General features: G+C 33.9%; 1 pseudogene; it reads left to right on the forward strand.

Annotated features, from left to right (window-relative positions):
• The window catches only part of LOC126707079 (uncharacterized), a 71,103-nt pseudogene extending 56,658 nt beyond the window's left edge, over window positions 1-14,445 (forward strand).
• The last annotated feature ends 1,991 nt before the right edge of the window (window positions 14,446-16,436 follow it).

A 16,436-nucleotide genomic window follows, 5' to 3' on the forward strand; every position in this document is an offset into this window, starting at 1 on the left:
TTGGTAAACTCGAGTACTGTAGAGATAAAATTTTCTGCATTTTATTTATAAAAGGTACTCGAGCTTGGTATACTCGAGTATGGTGTTGCATGTTACTTGAGTTTACCAAGTTCGAGTACCACATAATTTTTTTTAATTGCACAAATCCAACTCAGCAGTGCCACAGTGGCAAAACTGATGAGGAATGCGAGTTCCAGCCGCGAGATAGTTGAATGGCCAGTTGTCCTATTTTGTCATGTAGTGCTCTAGCTAGCATGACGCTTCAACTTTTGGCATGCCTGGCACGTGTGCAGCTTCTGGCGGCTGGCAGTCGTGAGTTACCCGTGAGATCCAGTCGCGAGTCTCTGTTTTTTTTGCCCACTCTTGAGCATTTCTTCACACTATCTCACTCACTACCCTTACAAGAATCTCACCTAAATACAGGGTTACTAATTGCTGAAATACAAGCAAATTTGGCACGGAATAAAGCCAACAAGATGGTTGATTAAATTCAACCTTACAATCTCCCCATTTGGCTATTCCGTGGCAAAACCCTAAAATAGACTCTAGACTTAACATGTGAGTTGGGAACAGTTGAACATAACTCACTCACACCTAACTCTAGAAATTGTGAAGCTCTTGATTCATATGAACATGAATCTCTTGAAACACAACAAATACACCATGATTATTGTATGCAGAAAAGCATGAAATGCATATGAAGCAGGCATGATGTGATCAAGCAAAGATGGAGTTAAGAAACAAACCATGACTTGATCAAACAAGCAATCACTACAGTGTAGTGACCACAATGCTCATTCACACTTGGAATGAACACTTGGACATACAAGCTAATAAGATCAATGCAGATTACTTGCATGCCCAACACTCAACCAATGCATAATACACTAAGTATATGCATCTAGGAACAATCCTACAAGGGCACAAGAGTGACAGTACTCAAAAGAAAATGCATGACATTTAGTTAGAAGTACTGATTTAACAAAGCATAAAGGCTGCATAAAGCATGGTACAAACCATAAAGCCTACAAAAAGTGATAGCAAACCCTAAAAGCTTACAAAAGCAACATTGGTATAAACCACAAAATACTAAATATAAAATTAAACAATACAAGCTAAAAGTGCTTAAAATTTCTCCCCTTCAGAATGATGAGAAGTTGTGATGCACTTGGAACATATATACTTGTGACCTGAAACATTTGCATAAAACACATTAGACCCTCAAGGTAAGGCAAGTAATAAAATGACAAGTATAATGTAACAAGTAAATTGCGATCAAGAAAACATGATATGAAACATGTGAGCAACTTGATTATACACCAAAACAATCATATAGAAATGACTACAATGATCACATAACAAAACAAACGATCATCCGAACATGCATTTGATGAAGCATAATAGCGTAGGGATATATGCATGTCCAAAACACAAACATGATGTAATACAAGAAAACAAACATAAAGAGAAACAAACAAAACAAGGTTTTCTTATTAACTCAATGTCTTCTCCCCTTTGGTATATACATCTGCCCTATGGAATATCTCTCCCCTTACAAATGTGCATGAGAAATAGAATTTTTTCCCCAAAGTATGTGTACAAGAGTCATATAGAAATGACAAAAACACTTTGGTATACTCTCTAGAGTATACTCTCCCCCTTTTTGTCAGGAATAGACAAAGGGTCAAGGAGAAAAGAGGGCAAGAGATGAAGGAACGAACAATGATAATGTTGCATGAGGGGTGCGAGATGAATGAGAAAATGAAGCTCAATCTTAAGACAAAATAAAGTGCTACAAAGTATAAGGTAAACATGACATGCTAGGATGAAGAAACAAGGTATAGACCAATGCATGACAAGGGTAGCAAAGGTGTGTGCAAGAGGTGGCTATGTGCAATGCATGACCAATGCATGAAAAATGCACATGTGGGGCAAGGTGTGTTAAATACACAACTAATGAACCAAACATATTCCTAATGAGGAAACATGAGAAACCCCAAAGTTTGGTACTCATTGGAGTACAAGCAAGCGAGAAAATGTCTAAGATGCATTTTATCAAACACCTAGCATGCACACTATGAACAATAATGTGAAACAATGCATGAACATCATGAAATCCACCCTTAATACATGTTCTTTCTACCACAAGGGGCCAACATCCAATGCAAATCAACAAAAAAAACCAATCCCATGATAAAATTTGACAAAAATTAAGTTTTCCCAACCCCTATGATAAAAATCCTAACCAAGAGTACAAAACTCTCCAAAACATAATCTAAGGATCAAAATTAATGAAAAGAGTTTATAATTACCTTAGAGATGTTAATGGAATGAAAAACCATTCAAATTGGTTGGGTTTTGATGTAAAAATATTGAAAGAGGTGTTCTAGAGAGGATGGGAGAGGTTTAAAACAAGTTTCCCACAAAAAAGCTCTTTAAAAAGTTGATTCTGGGCGTTTTGCGACTGGCGAGTCGTGAAACCATTCTGTGTAAAACTCCCAGCTTGCAAGTCGCCAAAACGAGTAGCCAAAATTGGCAGCTTGTTGGCAGCTCACGCAAGTAGCCAAATTGAGTAGCTAAAAATTCTGACATTTGTTTTTTAAAACAGAACATGTTTAAACAATAAAAAACAAAGTAAACACTAAATATGAACACAAAGAGTGATAAAAATCACTTCCAAAAACATATAAAATGATCAAAAATCTTTTTGGATTAATCCATATATGATTGAGCACACACATATCACATTTAGACAAGTACAATCTAAGAAATGAATAAGACATTCATTGAACATTAGGCATGTGTGTTGTGTGTATATATCAAATGTGGAATAGTCTTTAGTCTAGAGTGAAGTTTCAATGATCAATTCAATCAAGTCATACACAACTAGTACTAAGTCAAGTGGTCTATCTCAATTATAGAAATGAATATATATGACCTTCCACAAGAAAATGATTACATACGATGAAGCTTTTCATGTGACTTCTTTACAATTCATAACATTTGATCATTTTGAATCAAAACATCTCATTTTGAGATCGATGCCTGAAATTTGTGATATTTCAATTTGATGAACAAACCTTTGGCTTTTTAGACATCATACATTTTCATATAAGTTGCTTTCCCTTTTTCCTAGTTGAATACTAGTATGTGTGACGGCTTTTGCAGCTCATTATCTCTTTTCATTTTGAGATTTACATTTATTGAGCTCTTTAAGCAATAAAAATAAAAGAGTGGGAAGAGATATAAGCACAAGTCTACGCATGTATCAAAACCAACATGACTATTGACTAATCATTCATGACAAGCTTAAAGATTGATTTACAACAATCACACAAAGATGTCAAGATTTTTCCCACAAAGATATAAGTGCAAAAATAACAAGTTAAACTCTTAAATGCATAAAGCCATTTGTACAAAGGTACAAGACCAAACTCACATATCATATGTGCTCAAACATATACGATCAAACTCTTTGAATTTTTCACTTTTTATGTATTTTTGGATTTTTTACTCACACAAAACTGAAATATAAAATTAAGATAAAAAACAAAACAATGCATACAAGTAAATGCAAGATGCACAAAATGCATGAAGATATGACATTTAATGAAAGAGGGGTCCAACAAAGATCGAAAGAATTAGATCAAGGACCAAAAGAGCAAAAGCTCAACCATATGAACCCTTCCTCATCCAAACGGAACAATTGTTTAGAATAAGTGTCTTAAGAGAAGTGAGACGAGGGTTGGAAGAATGAGAACCAGAGATGCACATAGTCAAGGAGTTAAGAGCATTAAACATTTCCTTTAACAACATGCTATTTTCACTCAAAATTGGTTTACTCTTTTTAGCACAACTTCTAAGAAGCTCAAATTTCTCTTTTCTTTTGATTCTTTTAAGATCATGAAACTTAGAGCAATGAGGTCTTAGATGACTAAAAGCACCACAATCGTGACAAACAATGTGTTTAGGTCTACTAGGCTTTTTGGGAAGGGATCAAGCAACATGCTTTTGTTCTCTCTTCAAATTATAACATTGAGGTCTTATATGACCAATCACACCACAATGGTGGCAAGTTGGAACAAATTTAGATCCATCCAAAACCTTAGGTTGAGACCTAAACAAAGGCTTTGACTTAATAGCTTTTCTCTTCACCTTTTGATTTCTTTTATGTGGAGGAATGTACACCGATTTGTCCTTAGATGTAGAACACACAATAGGCACAAGATCGGGTACCACAACATGATTGCAACAAATAATATCATCCCCTTTATCAATGGGTTCAACAATCAAACACTTGGCATGCATCTTAAGAGATTCATTTTCACATTTTAACTCATCAACAAGTTTGTTAGACAAAACAAGTTTAGCATCCAAATCCATATTCAAACATTCAAACTCTTTTAGCTTTTCAAGAGAATCTTCAGCAAGTTTTTTATATTTCTCAACTAATTTGTTGGATTCATTGAGCTTAGCAATCAAATCATCATTTTCACAAAATAACTTGCTCAAATTCTTTTGAAACTTCTTAGCATTTTTCTTCAAGAGTTTGTCATTTGGAATATCAACAACATCAAATGATTCATGAAACATAGCATCACAATCATGAGGATCCACACTCATAGAGGCATTTTCACAAACACGTGACATGCTACATTTATCATCAACCAAATCATATAAAGAGGCATACAAAACACAATCCATGACAAATAAACACAAGGGGTCAATGATCACACTTAGGTATTTAAACCACAACAAGTGTACCCGCTCTGATACCAAATGAAAGTTCAAATAGTGTATAAAACACCCTTGAACATTTAGACCCCCAATAACAAAAATACCAATTCAAGCTTTATGACAAACAATAGGTGTGTGGAAAATGAACACAAGCTATAAACAGAATTGGTAAACAATTTAAGCCAATTAAAATCACATCCACAGCAAAAAATAAAAGGCAAAGATTAAGGGAAGAAAGATGCAAACACAAGGACAACACAACGATGTGTTATCGAAGAGGAAACCAAAGCTCTCGGCATAAAACCTCTCTGCTGCCCTCCAAGCGGTAAGTAATCTACTAGAAAATGTAGTTGGAATACATGAACAACAATAAACCCTCTAAGTCTAATCTACCCAGTGTACCTAAGCCCTCTAAGTTTCTTACTCCAACAAGGTTGTGCCGAATCTATTTCTTTTCTAGCTTCCCGGATTCCGCTACTTGACCATAGCATCAACCAATGTGAAATTGGTTCCTTCCTAACTACTTCCCAAAACACCAAACAGCCCTTTCACAGTAATGGATATGGTGAGAAAAGGTTTTGGTAAAAAACCTCTCAAGGATTTAACAATAGAGAGGAAGAGAGTAGAGGAATTTGAAGAGTCTCTTATGTAAAGATTGTGGATGAATCAATCTTGTTTTTCTCTAGGGTTTCTTTCTCAAAATTCTCTCTGGAAGCTCACTTACTTTCATGGGTATGGGGGGTATTTATACTTGGGTGAGAATGGAATGTGAAGAGTCAGGTTTTTCAAAATAGGGCTAGCTCACGGCTTGGCCTCGCGGCTTGACTGAGTCGCGAGTTCTAGTCGCGAGATAACTGAATGGCCAGTTTTCCTATTTTGTCCTGTAGTGCTCCAGCTAGCATGACGCTTCAACTTCTGGCATGCCTGGCATGTGTGCAGCTTCTGGCGGCTTGCAGCCACGAGTCACCTGTGAGATCCAATCCCAAGTCTCTGTTTTTCTTGCACACTCTTAAGCATTTCTTCACACTATCTCACTCACTACCTTTACAAGAATCCCACCTAAATATAGGGTTACTAATTGCTGAACTACAAACAAATTTGGCACGGAATAAAGCCAACAAGATGGCTGATTAGATTCAACCTTACACATTTATTGCATTTTTGGTATGTGTAGACCTTTATAAAACTTTCTTTATGTTGAAATTACTATTAGGTTTTATGACATCTGAAAATTCAGTAGATGGGACAATCATTTGAAGGATTTCTACAATGGAAAGCTTTGGTTAACCTTTTATTTGGATGTATTGAAGCTGTAAGTATTGATTTGGCTACTAGTTTTCCATTGATTTGTTGAACAATTTTGGTGAGATTGAATTTGTTCTCACCATCCTAATGTTGTGAGTAAACTTGAAAGGTGTAGGCATTTTGGGTCCTTTTGTGCCACGTGTCATCTTATGCTTTCATTGCTTTGGTTTAAAGAAAGATGCAGAAGATGATGTGATGATTCTCTTCAGTGCCAAAAACCTGACTTAATCGTTTGGTATAATTGAAAACAGGCGTAAATGCACTTTTAGTCCCTATATTTTGACGCTTTTCCATTTTAGTCCCTACATTTTATTTTTTCCACTTTTAGTCCCTAAAACCAATTTACGCTTTCTGTTTTAGTCCTTGAAGCACTATTCCGTCACCAAATTAACGGGGAAACTGGACGTGGCTGACGTGAGTATTAAAATATTATTAAAAAAATTATTTGACATTTTTTAAATGCCAAAATTAAAAAAAAAAATTTAATTACTCAATTTTCTTTTCATTATTTGTGTTCTTCCCGTTCTTCCCTATAATCAATCTCCAGCAAAAAACAACCCTAAACCCAGATCCTAACCAAACCCCAAACCCATATCCCAGTAAAGCAAACCTTAGCCTTCAAACCCATAAATTTTCTTGGCAAACAAACACAAAAAAAAACCCACTGGAAAAAAAAAAACCCCAAATCACCACCATCAAATTAAAGAACATGAAGATCAAACCCAAGCAAAAGAATAGAGACCCAGCAACTAAATAGCAAAAAATAATAATAAGTTTGGTGGACGACATTTTTACACCATCCAAGATATTTTTTTATCAATCTAAAAATTTCAAATTTTTTAAAAATATCTCAAACGCATAGAGAGAGACTGAGAAACTCTGTGAGCGAGTGTGAGTGAGAGATGGAGAGACACACCAGTGAGATATTGCTATTTTATTTTGTGGAGAGTGTGAGACCACGTATTAGTCAAGCTCCTCTGTAGTCTGTACTAACTTGTTTGAACAAATTATAAATTATTGCTACTCCACAAGTGTTTCATTTCTCTGTAAAAGTTTCATCAACAAAACAGAACAAGAAAAAGAAGATAATTGATGGCCCTGATACACGACACAAAGACAATCAACGGATCACGATGAGGCTCACAAAAAAAAAAAAAAAAAACCCAAACCCAGATTTTGCTCACCGCCTTCTCCACCGTTAAGTGCACTTAGAACTTCACCGCCAAAGCCGCTGCTCAGCGCCTCGCTCAGGTCATGGCCTCTCCACTTCCCATTTTCGGCGCTCGCTCTCACTAGGTACCAACCGATCACAGCATCTCTCTAACCCAGATCAAGCCGATCTCAGCCTCTTTCTATCTCAAACCCATCGCACCCGATCTCAGCCTCTTTGATTATGGTTTGGTTTGGGAGTGGATGAGTTGGGTGCTTTGCTGGGTTTCTATTCTTTGGATGGTTTGGTCTGGGAGTGGTTTTGTTGATGTGGTAGTGGATGATTTGATTCGGTGGTGGTGCTTTGCTGGTTGCTGGGTTTCTATTCTTTTGCTTGGGTATGATCTTCATGTTCTTTGATTCGGTGGTGGTGATTTGGGGTTTTTTTTCCAGTGGTTTTTTTTTTTTGTGTTTGTTTGCCAAGAAAATTTATGGGTTTGAAGGCTAAGGTTTGCTTTACTGGGATATGGGTTTGGGGTTTGGTTAGGATCTGGGTTTAGGGTTTGTATTTTGCTGGAGATTGATTATAGGGAAGAACACGAGAAGAACACAAATAATGAAAAGAAAATTGAGTAATTAAATTTTTTTTTTAAAATTTTGGCATTTAAAAAATGTCAAATAATTTTTTTAATAATATTTTAATACTCACGTCAGCCACGTCCAGTTTTCCCGTTAGTTTGGTGACGGAATAGTGCTTCAAGGACTAAAACGGAAAGCATAAATTGGTTTTAGGGACTAGAAGTGGAAAAAATAAAATGTAGGGACTAAAATGGAAAAACGTCAAAATATAAGGACTAAAAGTGCATTTACGCCTTGAAAACATTACCTTGAAATACACAAAATTGTCATTTTCAAAAACATGTGTAGAATATTAATTGATTTAAAAATGCCTCAAATCCCTGTAGTTTCTTGTTACTTTGCATAGGAATTCTACGGCACTTTATGCTCTAGGGCCAAAGTTGTTGTTTTGATGGGGCAAATTGCCGAATTTCCTCAACGTTTGTCTTTCAGCTGAACAAATGTGGTTGGAACTCAAACCTTTTCTTTTGAGTGATCTATCATACAAAGACTTTTCTTAAAAGTTTGGTATTTTGACTTGAGGTTATTTCAGTGCTTTTATATCATGGGACATCAATCTGTTTGAGTTATGATAGAGATTAAATTTCATATTCTTAGGTAGGGATTAGTTTAGTATTTGGATTAGTATTTGAGTTCTCTTAGGTTTTGTTTCATGGCTGTTAATCTTTATCTCTTATTTTCCTAGAAGCTCTATAAAAGCTCCAGATGATTTATTATTGAGACTATTTTTGAATAATGATATTCATTCGTGCAAATTGCATTTGTGTTTGGTGTGTGATTCCAAACAACCCTTAGGTGGTGAAGCCTAGGCTGTTTTGCATCATTTTGCTATTTGATATTGCAAACAGCATTATAGTAATTGCAGCATTGGTCATCGAATAGCGACACTATCATTGTTAGAATTAGAACGGCATAATCTTTGTTGGAGGTGACTCAAACATATTCTTTGTTGCTATTTTGTGGAATTTGTTAATATCTATTTATTGTAGAAAATTTTACATGTTTCTGAAATAATTCATAGGTGATATCATGGTTTTATGTAGCTATATAGTTAACATATTATTATGATATTGCTTGGAGTCCTATGTGGTTTAGATTTAATAATTTGATTTTTTGATTTTTTTTTAATGTTAAGAGGATTTTTTTTTTTTTGTTAAAATGTATATGTCTATTTTTTGCAGCCTTTTCGTACAAGGACTCAACTATTCACAAAGGTAATGCTCTTTTCTTATTTATTTATTTTTAAAAAAATTTGTTATTATTATTATTATTATTATTATTATTTTTGGTAAATGAAAGGAAAATTTGTTAAATTATAATTATTATTATTTTGGTTAATAGAAGGAAAATTCAAGTTTTATTTTTATTTTTATTTTTATTCTTTTAATTTTTTATTGAAAGTTCAAATATGTGTATAAATACCCTTGAACGTTTAGACCCCCAATTTACAAATTAACCAATTCAAGCTTTATGTCAAACAACTAGTGTGCGGATAATGAACATAAGCTATAATATAGAATTGGATAAACTATCTAAGCCAAATTAAAATCACATCCCACAGCAGATAATAAAAGGCAAAGATAAAAGGGAAGGAAGATGCAAACACAAAGACAACACGCGATGTGTTATCGAAGAGGAAACCGAAGCCCTCGGCGTAAAACCTCTCCATCGCCCTCCAAGCGGTAAACAATCCACTAGAAAATGTAGTTGGGATACATGGACAGCAATAGACCCTCCAAGCCTAATCTACCCAGTGCACCTAAGCCCTCCAAGCTTCTTGCTTCAACGAGGTTGCGCCGAACCTTTTTCTTCTCTAGCTTCCCGGGTTCCGCTACTAGACCATAGCATCAACCAATGTAGATTGGTTCCTTCCTAATTGCTTCCCAGCAAACCAAACAACCCTCTCACAGTGATGAATATAGTGAGAACAAGGTTTTGGTAAAATGCCTCTCAAGGATTTGACAATGGAGAGGAAGAGAGTTGAGGAATTTGAAGAGACTCTAATGTATAGATTGTTGGTGAATCAATCTTGTTTTTCTTTAGGGTTTCTCTCTCAAAATTCTCTCTGGAATCTCTCTTTCATTTGTGGGTATAAGGGGTATTTATACTGGAGTGAGAGAGGAATGTGAAACGTCAGGTTTTTCAAAACAGGGGTGGCTCGCGGCTTGACCTCGCGACTTGACTGAGTCGCGAGATCCAGTCGCAAGATAACCGTATGACCAGTTGTCTTGTTTTGTCTTGTAGTGCTCCATCTAGCATGACTGTTCACCTTCTGGCATGCTTGGCATGTGTGCTGCGTTTGGCGGCTTGAAGCCGCGAGCTACCTGCGAGAACAAGCCGCGAGTCTCTGTTTTCTTGCACACTCTTGAGCAATCAACACTCTATCTCACTCACTACCCTTACAACAAACCCACCTCAATACCGGGTTACTAAATGCTGAAATACAAGCAAATTTGGCACGGAATAAAACCAATAAAATGGTTGATTAAATTCAACCTTACATTTATTAATTCAATAGTTACAATGGGGGAAGGAGATTTGAACCCTGTATGTTTTCATTTAAAACACTAGGAGATCTTTGTTGAGCTACAAGACTTTTGCCTATTTTACTATCTGATTGATTGCAGAGCAGTGATAGCTTGGGTTCGGAAGGTTCTACATGTCGTTCAGGGGGTATTGAGAAAAAAATTATCTATATATAGAACATTCATTTACTAGTTTAATTTACTCTTAAAAATACTTTTGCACACCTTAACTTAAATCTTGCACACCCTGAACACATATTAGCCCAACCCAAAACCAAACAACAAAGATTTGACCATCCGAACTGTTGATATTGATTGTGTGCATTATTTTTCAATTCTTTTTTTGTTATAATGTTGTTTGTATGAATTTTGGTGTTTGTGAATGTGTGCGTGTATGGTATAAATATAATATAAATTTATATAATTTAATAACTAGGAAATACAAAACGTTTGTTACATGTGTGTGTATGTATTGTTATTGTTATTATGTTATAATAACTTATAAAGTTAGATTCATGAAAAAAAATAGTAAAGATAGTGATTGATTGATTGTTTAAGTATTTGATTCGTTAAGTAGACACTTAGTGTATTATTTCTATGTATGGATGAGTGTGGTTGTGTGGGTCAACAATTAATGCACTGCTAATGGGTTGAGTTTTGTTTTTTAGTTTAAAATATTTTTATAAAAAGAATGAAAAATAGATAATGACTACTGCATACAAATAAAAACATTATACAAACTTGTCACACCTACCCACGTTGATAAAAAATAATGACAATTGATAATTAACTATCATTTAAGGATTTCAAAATATGAAAACCTGTAGAAGGAAATTGTAAAATTTCATGTATTTGTGTGTGTGTGTGTGTGTTTTTTTTTTTTTTTTTTTTTTTTTTTTTTTTTTTTTTTTTTTTTGGTATGTCAATAACTTGATATATTCAAGTTCTCTTTTTATAAAATTTTGAGTTTAATTTAAGTATTTTAATGACACCCTAAAACAATTCCTGGAGCCCCCACTAAGCTTGGGATGTAACTATTAAGGCATATGCAAGATGCAAGTCAACAAAACAAAGCCTTCGGTCGTCAATTATTTTCTTTTTTTGATTTTGTTTTTCGTTTCATCATTGTGCTCAATGTGGGGCCATTTTGATTGATAGACTATAGGACCTTGTTCCTTAGTTAATAAATAAGAAAGGGTAAGGTTGTTTGATGGTTTGCCCTAACTTTCAAAAGCCTAATCAGTTTCAGTTGGCCTTTCAAAAGCCTTCTTGCTGAATGTTTTAATTCTTATGTAGCCCCTTATAAATTGAAGTATTTAACTATGATATTGGGCATGAAATAAGCTTCATTGGTTTATTAGGTTCTGACTATATTTGCAACATCTATAGTTAACTTGCATAGAATTTCCTAGTCTGTTTGATTTGCCAAATTAAAATTTTTGATGCATTGATATTTGGGAGTAGGAAGATTTGAATTCTGGATTTCTCGGTTGGAAACACTAAGAAGTGCCAACTAATTTGCTACATGCCTCTTTCTTTCTTCATTTAATACTGATTAACACTCAATAAATGTAATTGTCCTATTTTTGCTGTTAGTTTAATACAGAGTGCTGAGAACTTATAGAATTCTATGCAGTTCATTAAGGTTGTCTACTACCAACTGAAATTTGGGCTTGAGAAAAATCATACAGATACCAGTGATGCAGCAACAGGGGTATCCACACTATTGGATGATTCATGGTTATCTGCTGATCGCTTTTTACACCATCTTTGCAAGGTACCTCTTGAAGTTTACTAAGTCATTGTTTAAATGCATGATTGTGCTGCCATGCTTAACTAGCATTTTTGTAAATTTACAATTCCCCTTGTTGATATCACTTTTATTAGCAAGTCAAATTTCAAGGCTTTCATTGGTCTATTGAACTGTTTACCTACTCACCAACATTTATTGGTCAATTTGAGCAACTTGCTTGAGAACCAATAAAAATCATTACTTAGTCACTTTTAATCAAATTGATTGAATTATGTTTCCATCGTAACATTTTTATTTGTTAAAGAAGAAATGGTAAGTTCATCACAAATTGTTGACTGATTGCTGAATGGAATTCCAGGACTTCTTTTCATTGATGCTAGATGCCTCATTTGTTGATGGACATCTGCTGTCATGGGTATGAACACTAATCCTGCTTCTTCACATTCTTCATGTTTGATTCTCTGTTGGTTTGGAGGTTGGGGCTTGGGGCTTGGGGCAACTTGCCAGTTGCCAAGCTTTCATTTTCTCTTCGTACACTTTCCTTTTAGGCGTTTGCAATTGATTCTTAGTTTTGGTTTGCATAAGATTATGGATTTTCTACTTTGCAAATTAGGTGTATTTATTACTCTAGTTGGTTTTATAGAGATACATTTACATAACATATAAATCTGCCTATACAAAAAATTCATGTCAAGGAAATTTGCTTCATTCATAAAACCAAACATTATCTCGTTCAAATTATTTACAATTACAAAAATTGTTGAAAAACCCTACTATGTTGCTTTACCCTCTCTCTCTCTCTCTCTAGAAACAAAAAAAAAAAAAAAAAAAAAAACAGAAATCTCTTGTTAATTCCAACTCAATCATTTATGATTTTGATTTTGAATGTATAATTTTTGTCACTTACTAGTTACAAGTTCATATCTCTAGTGTCATTTGATTCATTTCATACTGGATAGCTAGATCTTAATACATTTTTGGAATATTGAAAATTTAAGTATGTTTTGGGACGATATCTTGCAAATTGAACTATGCATTTTTTGATTTCCTTGAATAAGGATGTTTACTTTCTTATTTTTATTTTTTAATAGATAGAGACAACTCACGTATTTTTACAAGATTGAATCAATGACCTTAGCCTCTTATGCTTTACGGTGGGAGACATACAATCAAGGCGAAAATACCATCTACACTGTAAGTTTGGGGTTGCTATCCTTGACAATGAGAATGTGCCCCTTCCATCGTGGTGTGTCTCATTTTCGCTATCAATCCACTCAAATATGACATCATTACAGGGTGATTGCAATGATTTCCCCTGTGTTTGCCTTTAAGTTTATGGTTAGGTTGGCCATACACAGTGGTGATTTGGTGGCTTTGAGGTGTTTGGATGGGTTGATTTTTGAGTTTGGGTTAGGCTTTGGGTTAATTTCTTCTCTTTTTATTCAAAAGGACGTAATTTTTGGTGGGTTAGTGGCAAGATGACGAGGGACAAAATGATAGTGACCCCAAACTTAAAAGGTGTAAATCATATTTTAGTGTTGAGTTAAAATTTGGTGGTTACCTTAGAAAATGGTTGACTTGTCTTGGTTTTAGGTAACCGATAGCCCGATATGAATTTGCAATATCAATGTCATACCTGTAATGGCTAGTGACGATTGAAATGCATGACATAAAGGCCAATAGTGGTCAATATTTGCCATTTGGTTATGTCTAAAATGTATGATATAAAGGCCAATAGTTGTCAATATTTGATATTTTTCAATAGTTTGGTACCTTCAGCTGGTTTTGGTAAAATTTTTTGTCTATGACTCCCAATGTTATGTAAGGGCCAATACACTCGATTTGAGCCACATTAGTTTTAATGCATTTTAAGACTTTGGTTGAAGTCATTTGGTCCATAGGCCCTATGAAAGGAGTTTGTTGAGCCTTCATTTGAGTGAAACTTCCCATAAGGGAATGTTAAGCTTTTACTTCATTGCAATTTGCAAGTAGTTGCTTTCTGCTGATTAAGACAAATTGTAATGTCCTCTCTTTTTATTATTATAGACGAGGAAACTTAAAGAGCTACTTGAGAGCAATCTCGGGTGGGAGTTTTAGCTGAACAGTGTAGTTGATGGAATATACTTTGAAGAAGATGATGAGGTTGGTGTGTATCCTTATTAAAAATTTGATCTATGAACTTTCTCACTCATGATCTCATATTTGGTCACTGTTCAACTTTGCAGTTTGCTCCAGTAGTAGAGATGTTGGATGACCCAAGTTGTAATTAACTTCGGCAATTGAAGATAGGGATTGTGGTCCTCCATCCCATTTCTGTAAACACACTTTAGGGATACCTAACTTGGTTTACAAAATTTCAATTTCTTGCCAATTTTTTAGGCAAATTCTTTTTAGTTTTCATTGGTGCAGAAGATATAAATATTTTTGTATATTATGAAAAACAAAAGGACTTGGTATTTATATGTAAGATGTAATAGACTTCTTAGAACAATGGTTATGTTAAATTCTCCTATTAGTTATTAGCTTAAGATTTTGGCATAAATTGATAATTGATTATGGTATTAATCACTTATTGAGGGAAAGTCTAGGCTCACACATAAGGAGGTGATAGAATAATGGTTAAATTATTAAATTTTCTATTTCCTTTTCATTTTAAAGATGTACAATGTTCAAGCTTTTTGGGGTGATTTTGCATTGCTAATGTTTAAGATTTTCTTGTGACTTGATTTTATAATGATTTTTATTTGCCAAGAGCCTTATAACTCAATTGACACATTCTAGTATTTCTAATAAAAATATTTAGGGCTCAAATTCCTTGTCTTCATTGTAATTATTGAATTATCAAAAGTTAATTAGTTATTATTTATTTGGTAATGTAGAGCTTTTTTGGAAGGGAGGGAATGGTTGTATGTATGAGAATTAAAAATAATAAAAGAAAAAAAAACTGTTATCCTAAGTGATAACTCAATTGTTATAGCATTCTTTTGTGTTTTGTACATGTGGATTGAATCTTATTTTTCTTACTCCTACTATTTATCATCTAAACAAAAAATTATAGAAAAAAATTAGCATGATTGAATTAATGACAAGGTTGACTTATATGGTTTTTTGGCCCATTTTCTCCTTTATATATGAGATGGAAAATGCTGCTTCTAATTTTGCATCTCAAGTTTGATTAACTAGTTTTGGTCAAGAGGCTTTTTGCTTTGCTAAGAGAGTTGCAACTCTTTTTTGCTTGCTTTGCATGTTTTTTCACTAGTTTATGAGCTACTTAGACTTGTTTATAATTGTGTTTTGTTTTGAGAAATTTTCTTGCTCGTTTAGAAAAAAAAAAAAAAAACTTTTCTTTTCTTGTTTTGAGGAAAAAATAAAAATAAAATAACCGTGGAACATGTTGGATTGTCCATTGCAATTTTAAAATGCAACAAATATACAAATAGTAATGAAAAGTGTGTCACAAAATTGAATTGAACCATTTTTTTTTGGTAGAAAAAGAGAAGAAAATCTGAACTCCAATTGCAAGCAAAGATTGATGGTAATGTACCATTGCATTTCTACATGTTGTTCAAGGGGTATTGGGAAAAAAATTATCTATATATAAATTTTTTTTTTTACTAGTTTAATTTTTTCTTAGAAATTAATCTTGCACACCCTGATTTAAATTTTGCACACTCTAATCACATATTAGCCCAACCCAAAATCAAGCAACAACACAAATTTGTCCATCCTAAAACCAAACAACATAGGTCATAGATCATTCTCTCTCTTTCTCTTTGATCTGATCTTTGATCTCAATATCATGAATCTTATCTAATCTTATCTCTCTTCTCTATTTGACTATCTTGGTATCTCCGAGTCTAAGAGTACAGAGTGAGTGTTTGTGAGTATCTCTTTCTTTATTATAAATTTATATTATATATGTGTGAGTGTGTGTGTGTGTTTAATACTAATTGTGATATATGCATTATTTTTCCAATTCTTTTTTTGTTTTGTTTTGTTATAATGTTATTTGTGTGAATTGTGGTAAGTGTGAATGTGTGCATTTAGAGTACAAATATAATATAATTTTATATAATTTAATAATTAGGAAATATGTATAAATATGATATAACTTTATATAATTTAATAATTAGGAAATACAGAGTGTTTGTTAAATGTGTGCATGTATTGCTATTATGTTATAACAACTTTATATTATAAAGTTAGATTCAAGAAAAAGAATAGCAAAGTTAGTGATTGACTGATTGTTTAAGCATTTGATTGATTAAGTAGAGACTTAGTATATTATTTATGTATGGATGAGTGTGGCTGTGTGGGTCAACAATTAA

Source organism: Quercus robur, chromosome 11 (assembly GCF_932294415.1).
Source record: "Quercus robur chromosome 11, dhQueRobu3.1, whole genome shotgun sequence".
NCBI lineage: Eukaryota > Viridiplantae > Streptophyta > Magnoliopsida > Fagales > Fagaceae > Quercus > Quercus robur.